The sequence below is a fragment of the Castor canadensis genome, chromosome 15 (genome assembly GCF_047511655.1).
Source record: "Castor canadensis chromosome 15, mCasCan1.hap1v2, whole genome shotgun sequence".
Lineage (NCBI taxonomy): Eukaryota > Metazoa > Chordata > Mammalia > Rodentia > Castoridae > Castor > Castor canadensis.
In genome coordinates, this window is record NC_133400.1 from 34,850,271 (window position 1) to 34,861,145 (window position 10,875).

Sequence of the window (10,875 nt, forward strand, 5' to 3'; positions counted from 1 at the left end):
ATTATTGGTTCAACAAATTGTGTTTAAAGATAGGAATTACCAGCCAGGCACTGGTGGCTCAAGCCTGTAATCCTAGCTATTCAGGAGGCAGAGATCAGAAGGCCAGACTGGCAAATAGCTCAAGAGACCCTATCTCGAAAAAACACTTCATGAAGAAAAAAAGCCAGGAGCAGGAGCTGGTGGAGTGGTTCAAGGTGTAGGCCCTGAGTTCAAACTCCAGTACCCCCCAAAATAAAATAAAAGTAGGAATTACCTACTCTCTCAGATTGCTGTTGCTCCCCTCTCAAATTTTTGTAATGTAATTTTCCAATCAATACTTTCCAAAAACATGGACAGTCCCAAGTAGCTGTAGAATCCAGTTCATATTTGCCATGGCACTTTGACACATGCTGCTGACACCTTCTGTCCAGTCCAGGGAGACTCTTTAGTCTTCCAGAAGCTCCCTTGGGCTCCCTCATGCTAGGCCTGGGGACTAGAGAGCTCAGCAAGGTTGCCCAGCTTCCCCAGCATGGACCACTTCCACTTGCCCAGGACACAGTCTCAGATCTATTTATAGTTCCTCTGAGTCATAGGGACTCATGGGTGGTATGGGAGCTATAAACCAAAAAGATAGCCAACCCATGGGGCCTAACTAATTGTCCTCACCCTCCCTGCTGCCCCAGCAGACACACCATCCTTGGCCCCTCCATGTACTTTGTATGCCCTAGACCTGACCATGGACTGCCATTAAAGGTGTGCACACGGGGGCTGAGGATGTGACTAGTGTTAAATATGCTTGCTAACAAGTGCAAAGATCTGGGTTCCATCCATAGCATGGGGGTGGAGATCAGCCATTGATAGTCTTTGTTTTAGCAGTGCCTGGCACTTAGCTGAATTATAGCCCCTAGAGTGTCCACCCCCTTGGTTAGTGCCTTCTGTCTCAGCAGGCCCTACATTAAGTGACCACGTAGTCATCAACAAGGAGATTTCATTGCCTGTAGTCATCTGCAAGATGAGTAGATGGATCTTTGGTTCAGACACGCCACCTTGACTGTATGGTCAAGGGAAATTTTCTCTATTTACAAAGACTTCAAAGAGGGTTTTTGAAATATCATAGGACTGTGAACCATTGTGATTATTTCAAGAAAGGAAGGAAATTATTCTTGAAAGGAAAATTGTATGTTGAGCCAGTGTCAGAGCCTAGAATAGGTGCTCTTGCTGCTCACCTCTCCTTTGATTCTCAGAATTTTCTGATGTTGGGCTGGTGGAGTGGCTCAAGTGGTAGAGCACCTGCTTAGCAAATGTGAGGCCCTGAGTTTAAACCCCAGTACCACAAAAGCAAACAAAACAAAACTAAACATTTTCTGAGGTAGGTGTGATGATAATGTAATGTAAATGCTGACAGTCAACCTAAGAAAGTCACTGTAATAAAAAAAAAAGTCACTGTAAAAGCTCACTGAGCTTTTTTTTTTTTTGCAATACTGGGGCTTGAACTCAGAGTCTTCATCTTGGGCTACTCTACCAGCCCTTTTGTGATGGGTTTTTCTTGAGATAGGGTCTCATGGAACTATTTGGTCAAGCTGTCTTTGAACTGCAATCCTCCTGATCTGCGATTCCTGAGTAGCTATGATTACAGGCATGAGCCACTGGCACCCAGCTTCACTGTGCTTTTAATGTCACCTCATTAATTCATTCATTAACAAAGCTCTGTGCATGAGTGTTTACTACATCTCAGGCACTGCACCAAAGATAGCGCAAGAATAGGGAACTAGGGATAATGTGAGGATGAAGACCTAGTCCCTAAGATCATGGGGTTCAGTCTCTTTAGCACTGCAGCTCCAAACTGTCTTTAACAAAGTTCATATAGAAGGGTTCTGTTAAGAAAAATTATCCAGGGCAGGTGTAGCAAGTGAGAGGCCCTGAGTTCAATCGCTAGTACTGCCCAAAAAAAAAAAAAAAAAAAAAATCCAAAATTTGATAAGAAAAAAAATGACAGCATGTTTTTCAATGTCATATTGGCCCAATGTCTAATCCTTTGCTCATCAAAGGATTGCTCTTGGCCTAGGGATGTAGCTCAGTGACAGAGTGCTTGCCTAGGATGCTTAAGGCCCTGGGTTCAATCCCTAGCACTGCAAAAAAAAAAAAAAATCATTTCTCTAGGGCAATGCTGTCTAGCAGAACTTTCTACAGCAAGGAAAATGTTCTGTCTGCTCTGGACACTACAGTAGCCACAAGGTCACATGTGGCTATTGAGCACTGGAAGTGTGGCTAGTACAACTGTGGAGCTTGACTTTCCATTTTAATTAATTTTTTTGTAATACTAGGGTTTGAATTCAGGGTTTTGTGCTTGTTAGCCAGGCACTGTACTACTTGAGCCACTGCCCAATTTTAATTGATTTTAATGTAAATAGCTACCTATAGCTAGTGGCTACAGATTTGTAAAGTCCAACTCTAGAATAGCGGTTCTAAACTAGAGGCAATTTTACCCTCTAGCGGACAGCAGTGGGTTTTTTGGCCATGTCTGGAGACAAGTTGGTTGTCACAATTGTGGGGGTACTACTACCATCAAATGGGTAGAGATAAATGCTGTTAACATTTTGGGCTGGATAATTCCTTGTGGAGAGCTGTCTTATAATTTGTAGGGTGATCAGCAGCCTTACTGGCCTGTACCCACAAGATGCCAGTAGCAACCCCAATTGTGACAATTGAACTTTCTTCAGCTATTGCCAAATGTCCCCTGGGGGAACTTTGAGAATCACTGCTCTACAGGACTATATGAAATGCAGGAAAAACCTGAATAAACCTTGTAGTGTCATTTGCTTTTAGTTGACTTTAAAAGTCACTAATTTTGGAGGTCACATAGCTGAGCAATTTATTATTAGTCTCTGCAAATAACACCTTTGATGTGCAGGTCATGATGCTAACAGTTGCCTAGGTTACTTTTCAGGGACTTGTGGGCCACGTCTATTGAAACCACTGACTCTTCACTTGGGCCTGCACAGGCATCTAATGGGTGACCTCTTTGACATCAGAAGGCTGAAAACTACCCTCAGATCATGCTGAGGCAGCCATTTTCTCAGCCTATGTCCTGTGAGGAGTTAGGAAGCTCAAGTACGCGTGCACAGATGCTGACCACTTCCCTCCAGTCTCCTTCCTGATGCCTTAAATCACTACTTCTTTATCTTATAAATATCCCTAAACCCTATCCTCAGGGAGCAGATTTGAGACTTGCTCTCCTAACTTTACATTTGGCTGCCTTGAGAATAAACTCTCTTTTACCGAACTCATTGTTTCAGTGCTTGGTACACTATGTGCCAGGCAAACCTGGCCTAGTTTGGTAACATGCATGCAGAAAATCTTATGAAAAGTGTATGTACCAAAACATCAGCTGTGTTTACTATGGGTGGAATTAAAGACTAAAATTTTCTTATTATTGGATGTTTTGCATTTTCCGGGTTTTCTAGAGTGAACAAGTAGTATCTGCATAATTGTTAAAACTATGAAATGAATTTTGAAAGAAATATAATGTAATTCTTTCTTCTCCCATGTGCTCTTGATCTTTTCAGCATTGTCCACATGCCCACTTGTGACCAATGAGTGGCTGCCTGTAGTGCTCCCAAGGATCTACTATAAAATGTAGGGCCCCTCCCATGACTTCTGGGGGCTTGGATCAGTACTTTTTTCTGTTATGTCAATGTCATTAAACTGGATATGGTTGGGTGCTGTCTCCAGCTTAGTGGTAGCACGAGTTCAATGTAGTAAAACCATCTGACATTTGTAGAGTTCTTATAAAATTTTGCACTTTTTGAAAGATTCTAACTTTCCACATAGACCCAGTTAAGAGTGTACTTTGTCTTCTTTGCTCCCAGGTGGGCATACTTGTAGATTTTCATTCCTCTCTTTCAGCCCTTACAAACCCACCCCAATTGAGGTATTTCTAGCTCCCCAGTGAAGAGCTGTTACATTCCCATTTGGTTTGAATGTGTCAGGATTAGCCTACATCATCTAATGACTGCTGTATTTTAAGTGGTTGTTTGATTGATTGGTTGATTTTTTTCTGGTACTGATATTTGAACTCAGGGCCTCACACTTGCTAGGCAGGTGCACTACCACTTGAGCCATCCCACCAGCCTGAAGTATTTTTATTTATTTTAACTTATGTGTGGGCCAATAGCACTTCAGGGTCTTTTTGTTTGTTTGGTGCTGGGGATCAAACCCAGGTCTCATGTATGCTAGGCACAGCTCTGCCACTGAGCTACACTCTCATCTCCCCACTTCAGGATTTTGTAAATAACTGTGAGCAATTATGGATTGTTGCTTTTGCATTATCTTCTATGACAGATCAAAATCAGGCTTTATCAAGTTTTCAAGTAAAAATGGATGCAAGGAATTTTAAAAGCTGACAGCTTGTTTTCTGCATCTTAAATTGTTTAAAAACTTTATAGATTTGATCACACCAGTAATCCTAGCTACTTGGGAGGTTGAGCTTGGGAGGATCAAGGTTTGAGGACAGCTCAGGTAAATAGCCTGTGAGATCCTATCTCCAAAATAACCAGAGCAATATGAACTAGAAGTGTGGCTCAAGCAGTAGAGTACCTGCTTTGTGAGTGCCTGTTTTGCAAGTGAGAAGCTATGAGTTCAAACCCCAGTTCCACCAAAAAAAAAAAAAAGTTTACAGATTGATTACTTAGAGAACCTGTATCAAATGTGAAAAGATAGTTAAATAATTTCTAAACACTCATGGAGTGGGCTGGGAGTCTTGCTCAGTGGTTAGAGCACTTGCCTAGCTTGTGAGAGACTCTGGGTTCAATCCCCAACACTGAAAAAGGAAAAAAAATGGAAAGAAAGAATCATGAATGACAATGCCACATTATACTTGCAAAATAAATAAATAACCTGTACAAAAAATTCAGACTTAAGATTGTCATTTTACCAACAGCAAAATTGCTATTTAACCAACAGCAAAATAGCCTTCAAATTCCTTATTTTGTATTACCAAGTTCGATTTTTCTTCCAATATAGAACTAATACTTTATTTTTTATTATTTTTTTTTAAATTTTATTATTCATATGTGCATACAAGGCTTGGGTCATTTCTCCCCTCTGCCCCCACCCCCTCCCTTACCACCCACTCTGCCCCATCCCTCTCCCCCCACCCCCTCAATACCAGCAGAAACTATTTTGCCCTTATTTCTAATTTTGTTGTAGAGAGTGTATAAGCCATAATAGGAAGGAACAAGGGTTTTTGCTAGAACTAATACTTTATTTATTTTGGCAGTCCTGGGGTTTGAACTCAGGGCTTCATGCTTACTAGCAGGAGCTCTTACTGCTTGAGCCACTCTGCCAGCTGAGAACTAGTATTTTAAAAGATGATTTTGAAGAAAGCTGATATCTAGTGATCATTGCTTAAAATGGCCAGGTCAGTATTACAGCTCTGCCTTTGAAATCTGTTGCCTGCTTTGGTGGCTGTTTAGCCAAAATAAACACTCTAAAAAAAAAATATCTAGGGTAGGACAAGTCACATCTATTTGGTGAGATTGCCCTATATCCTGTCCAATTCCCCAGACCTTGGAAAGTGACAAACCTCACATGGTTATGGCTGAAGCAGGTATTCATTTCTTTTGTTCCAGAGGCTGATAAAGTATTTTAAGGGCATCCCACTTACTGAGAGGCTCTTCCACATCCCCACCAATGCTGGTAATGTCAGTCTTTCCGATTTTAGACATTTTAGGATATAGCAATGGAGACTCAAATATTGATGGTGGGAAAGCTTTAAAAAGTTTGGCCATTTCTGACAAAGCTACATTCACTCAGCCTATGACCCAGCAATTCCACTCCAAGGTAATCCCAAGAAAAGTCAGTACACACACACACACACACACACACACACACACACACACACACACTTGTACGGGACTATTCATGAAAGTTGTATTAATAATAGACCCAGAGCTGGGTGAGGTGGCAGCACCTGTAATCCCAGCACTTGGGAGGCTGAGGCAGGAGGCCTGCATGGGATACATAGCAAGAACCTGTCTTAAAAATTTAAAGAAAAGCCAGGTGTTGGTGGCTTAGCCTGTAGTCCTAGCTACTCAGGAGGAAGAGATAAGAAAGACTGAGGTTTGAAGCCAGCCTGGTCAAGTAGTTGGAGAGACCCTATCTTGAAAATACCCATCCCCAAAAAAGGGCTGGCAGAGTGGCTCAAGTGGTAGAGCGTCTGCCTAGCAAGCATTAGGCCCTGAGTCCAAACCCCTGTCCTGTTCCCCCCAAAATTAAAAAAAAAATTATGTTACTGTATGTTTATACTATGATTTCATTTATATGGAACTCTATAAAAGATTAACGTAAGTTATAGTGATGGAAACTTTTTTTTTGTCAGTACTGGGGTTTGAACTCAAGGTCTCATGCTTGCTATTACAGGCACTCTACCACTTGAGCCACTCCACGAGCTCAAATAGTGATGGACACAGGATGGTATTTACTTGGGTCAGGGCTTAGGGATGAGACTTGACAGAGGAATCTTTTGAGGTGAAAAGTGATCTGCCTCTTGCTTGTGGTGATTTTATCAAAATTCACCAAACTGTAGTTAGGATGGGTGCAGTACTGGACTTTTCAGCACAGTGACAAATACCTGAGAGAACAACTCAGGCATTTTTGGCTCACAATTTCAGGTTTTCAGTTCAGTGGTCAGCTTGCACCATTGCTGTGAGCCAAAGGTGAGGGAAAACACAGCACAGAGGGCCTGTGGCAGAGCAAAACTGCCCACTTCATGGTGGCCAGGAAGCAGAGAGGAGTAACAGGAAGAAGCAAGGACCAAGATATACCCAGCAAAGGCACACTCCCTTGGACCTACTTCCTCCAATCAGGCCCCATCTTCTATAGTTCCACAATAGCCTACTCAGATTTTAAATCCATCGTGCTCTGATTGTCTCTGGAAATACCATCCACAGATGCACTTTTCTAACCTCCTGGGCCTCTCTCAATCTAATCAAGTTGAAAAATCAAGTTTAACCATCAGGGCTCCATGTATGCCAGGCAAGTGCTCTTACACTGAGCTGTATCCCCAGGCCCAAAGCTTATTTTTTTGGGGGTGGGGACAGTACTGGGGTTTAAACTCAGGGCTTCACGCTTGTTAGGCAGGTGCTCTACCACTTGAGCCACTCCACCAGGCCCCTCCCCCAACACACACACTTCTTTGTGTGTGTGATGGGTTTTTTTGAGAAAGGGTCTCATGAACTATTTGCCTGGGCTGACTACAAACTGTGATCCTTCTGATCTCTGCCTCCTGAGTAGCTAGGATTACAGTCATGAACTACTAGCACCCAGCAGTGCCCAGATGAAGCTGATTTTTAAAAAGCCCATAGAACCTACCCATTTTGATCATTTTCTTCAGATTCATTGGTAATTATAACAGGGTCCACTCTCTATTTGGAGACCAAGCATCCTATTGATTGTTGTACTTATGGATCCTTACATACCAGATACTGCTCTAAGATCTTTGCATGCCATAAGCGATTGACTCTACCAACAATCCCATGATGGTAATATCCCAAGGTAGAGATGAGGGAACTGAGGCACAGAGAAGTTAAGCTGATTGCCTGAGAGCATGACTTGTAAGTGACAAAGACACGACTTAACCTACACAATCACATGGGAGATTGATTGGTAATAACTGCAATGGTGAATTACTGAAGAGCTAATACATTGAGGAAATAAAAATTTTGCTAGAGAAAAGAGAAGAGGTGAAGGAAATCATAGAACATTTTTGTAAGGGTGAAGGATGGGGTAATATGTTCTTTATACTCACCTGTCCAATTGTAAAACAAACTTACATCGAACAAATGAAACTACCTCATGAAAAAATTTATTTCTTGTTCATATGTACTGTGAAAAGTTGCAAAAGGAAAAACAGCCACCTCCTCCTCTTACCTACTTCTCCACCACCCCACTTCCTTTCCAGGAAGTAAACATTTTGGACTCTTCTGTTTCTCCTGTTATCTCTGTATTCCTAGAGATAAGCTATTGCTCTTTGTGTCTGCATGTGTGGTGGCCTGAGCTTGCTTGGCAGGTGCTCTGCGGCTTGTGCCATACCCTAGCCCAATGGCTCTAACTGGCCAGCATTATATACTCTGCTTGACTTCCTGGACTTTCTTCCGTTTTTCCTTTATCCAAAAACAATTGTACTGAAGTATTTTTATATTTTCTATTTAAAACATTTCTAAATTTATTGTTTTGTTTTGTTGTTGTTGCAGGTGTTTGGTTGGTTGGTTTTTGTTGTTATTTTGAGACCAGGTATCACTATTATACCCAAACCAGTCTGGACCTTCTTCCTCAGCCTCCCAAGTAGCCAGGACTATAGATGCAAATCACAGAACCCAGTCAGAATTCTTGATTAAGTCAACAGGCACTGTCTAAATTTCTGGAGCAGTGCAAATATTGCTCAGTGTTTGATAAAGCAGCCCACCAAAGCCCAGTTCCTTTCTTGCACAGTGCTTCCTTTTTGTTGAAATAATTGCTTTTTTCATTATACTGTTTTTCCATCAGTGGCAGACCACATGCTTAGTATGTGGCAAGACCTTGGGTTAGGTCTTCAGCACCAAAACAAAACAAAAAACAAGAAAAAATAAGTTTGAGCTGAATTTTTGAAGGTATGAAGTTATTAGGTGTGAGAGTGTGTTGTGAATATGTTAAAGAGCCTTATCTTTTGGGGGTATTTATTGAAATATTTCTAGATGAAATGATGTCTGGGATTTATTTCAAAATAATCTTTGTTGGAGAGAGAGTAAAACGAGGGTGTGTAGAAGCAGCAAGACGTGTGATGTGTTGATAATTGTTGTTAATTATTGAAGTTGGGTGATGCCGTTATTATTACTCTCTCTACTTTTAAAAATTTCTGTAACATTTTTTATGTTTTGGTGCTGGGGATTGAACACAGGGCCTCAAGCATACTAGGCGAGTGCATCTGTTGCTTTTTTAAAAGTGGTATTCAGGGTAGAAATGTCTGGTATTGACAGATAATTGTAGGAAACTTAAATTTTAAAAATCATTTTCTAGCAAGGATGTATCTTTTGTGTGTATGTGTGTGTCTGTGTGTGGGGGGCAGTTTGAACTCAGGATCTACATACACCTGGAACCACTCCACCAGCTTTGTGTGTGTGTGTGTGTGTGTGTGTGTGTGTGTGTGTGTGTGTGTGTGACAGGCTTTTTCAAGTTAGGGTATTATGAACAATTTGCCTCAGGCTGGCTTCAGTGATCCTCCTGATGGCTGTCTCCCGAGTAGCCAGGATTACAGGAGGGAACCACCAGCGCCAGACCTAGCAAGGATGTATTTGATTGTGATTTTACTTTCCCTGCTGTTTTAAATTACAAATGTTCTATTTTAAGGATCCCTTAAAACTAAACAAATGGTATAAGAAAAATTATGATTTAGTGTATTCATGTACAAAGCCAACTGTAATACTAATGTCAAGATTCATTCATTCATTTAGCCAAAAGTAATTAAGCATCTTCCATATACCAGGTACTCTTGGGTACTAAGGATATGTTGGTGAGCTTTCCAGTATTGTGATAAAATACCCGGGATTATCAATTTATACAGAGGAAAGGATTATTTTGGCTTACAGTTTTGGAGGCATGTCTGTGACCTATTGGCCCTGTTGCTTTTGGGTCTGTTGGCAAGGCAGTACCTCATGGCAGGGAGTGCCTGGCAGAGCGAAATACTGCGTACCTCACGGCCAGGATGAGAAAGAGGAAAGAGAGGTCTAAGGTCCCAACATCCCCTTCAAGAGCATGCTTTCAATGACTGGAAGGCCTCCCAACATCCTATCTTAAAAAGATTCCACCGCCTCCCAATAGTGCCATGGCTGGGAACCATGGCCTTGTGGGACACTTACCCAAATCACAAGCAGATGCACGGGACTCAGAATAGGGACTCAAAACTTTGTTATTTTTTTATTGTTTTGCTGAGTATGGGTACATTGTTACATTTACAAAGGTTCTTACAATGTATCAAATACATCACACTTGAATTCACCCCTCCCACTGCTCTCCTTCATCCCCCCCAAATAAAACTTTGTAATTTTAAAAGCTGAGGATTTTTAGATACATTATTTCATTTAGATCTTATAACAGTTCTGCAAGATAGCTCTTATGCTGCTTTGTCATTATTTGGTGGTTCTGGAGGTTGAACCCAGGGCCTCTAGCATTACAGCACTGGCCCCAAGATAGCTAGTAATAGGCCTAAGTGAGGAGAGTGGGGTTCAGAGAGAACCAGGCACTTGCCCATGTAGTTAATGGAGGAAACCAGGACTCTAATCCAAGTCACATTGTGCCAAGCCCAGGCTCCTCCATTACATGTATCCCTAAACCCTCTTAGGTGTGGTTTAGCCACATAATCCAATTTTCCTCACAGGGTGCTCCTTGGAACACTGCTTCTGTGTAATAGTCAAGCATCTGGGTAAGGAAGAGCACCTTTGTCAGGTTGAATGGAAATTAAAAGGATATTGGGTACATCCCATAATTCTTAGGTGTAGAGTGATCGTTTCAAGGAAAAACTCTTCCCGAAAGAAAAGCCCAAACTCACACTACAGAATGCCCTGTGAGCAACATGCCTGTGCTCCAAATGCAAGAGTTAGGAGGGGAGGGTTTCTGGTTTATCCAGAGAAAGGCTGGCATTCCCCAAATCTAGGAAGGCTATTCAAAAGTTTATGGGCAGACAGAAACTGTGTCCAATAGTAGGTCATTTACAAAATGGCACAGAAACAGGAAGGTAAACAGATTTCTCTATTGCAAGTTCTCTTGGAGCACAAGGAATCTCCAAGAGGATGAATACACTGGTAATCACAGAGCCTTTATTTCTGTAGTGGGACAGAGAAAGTAGTGGTGGGTGGGCTGTAT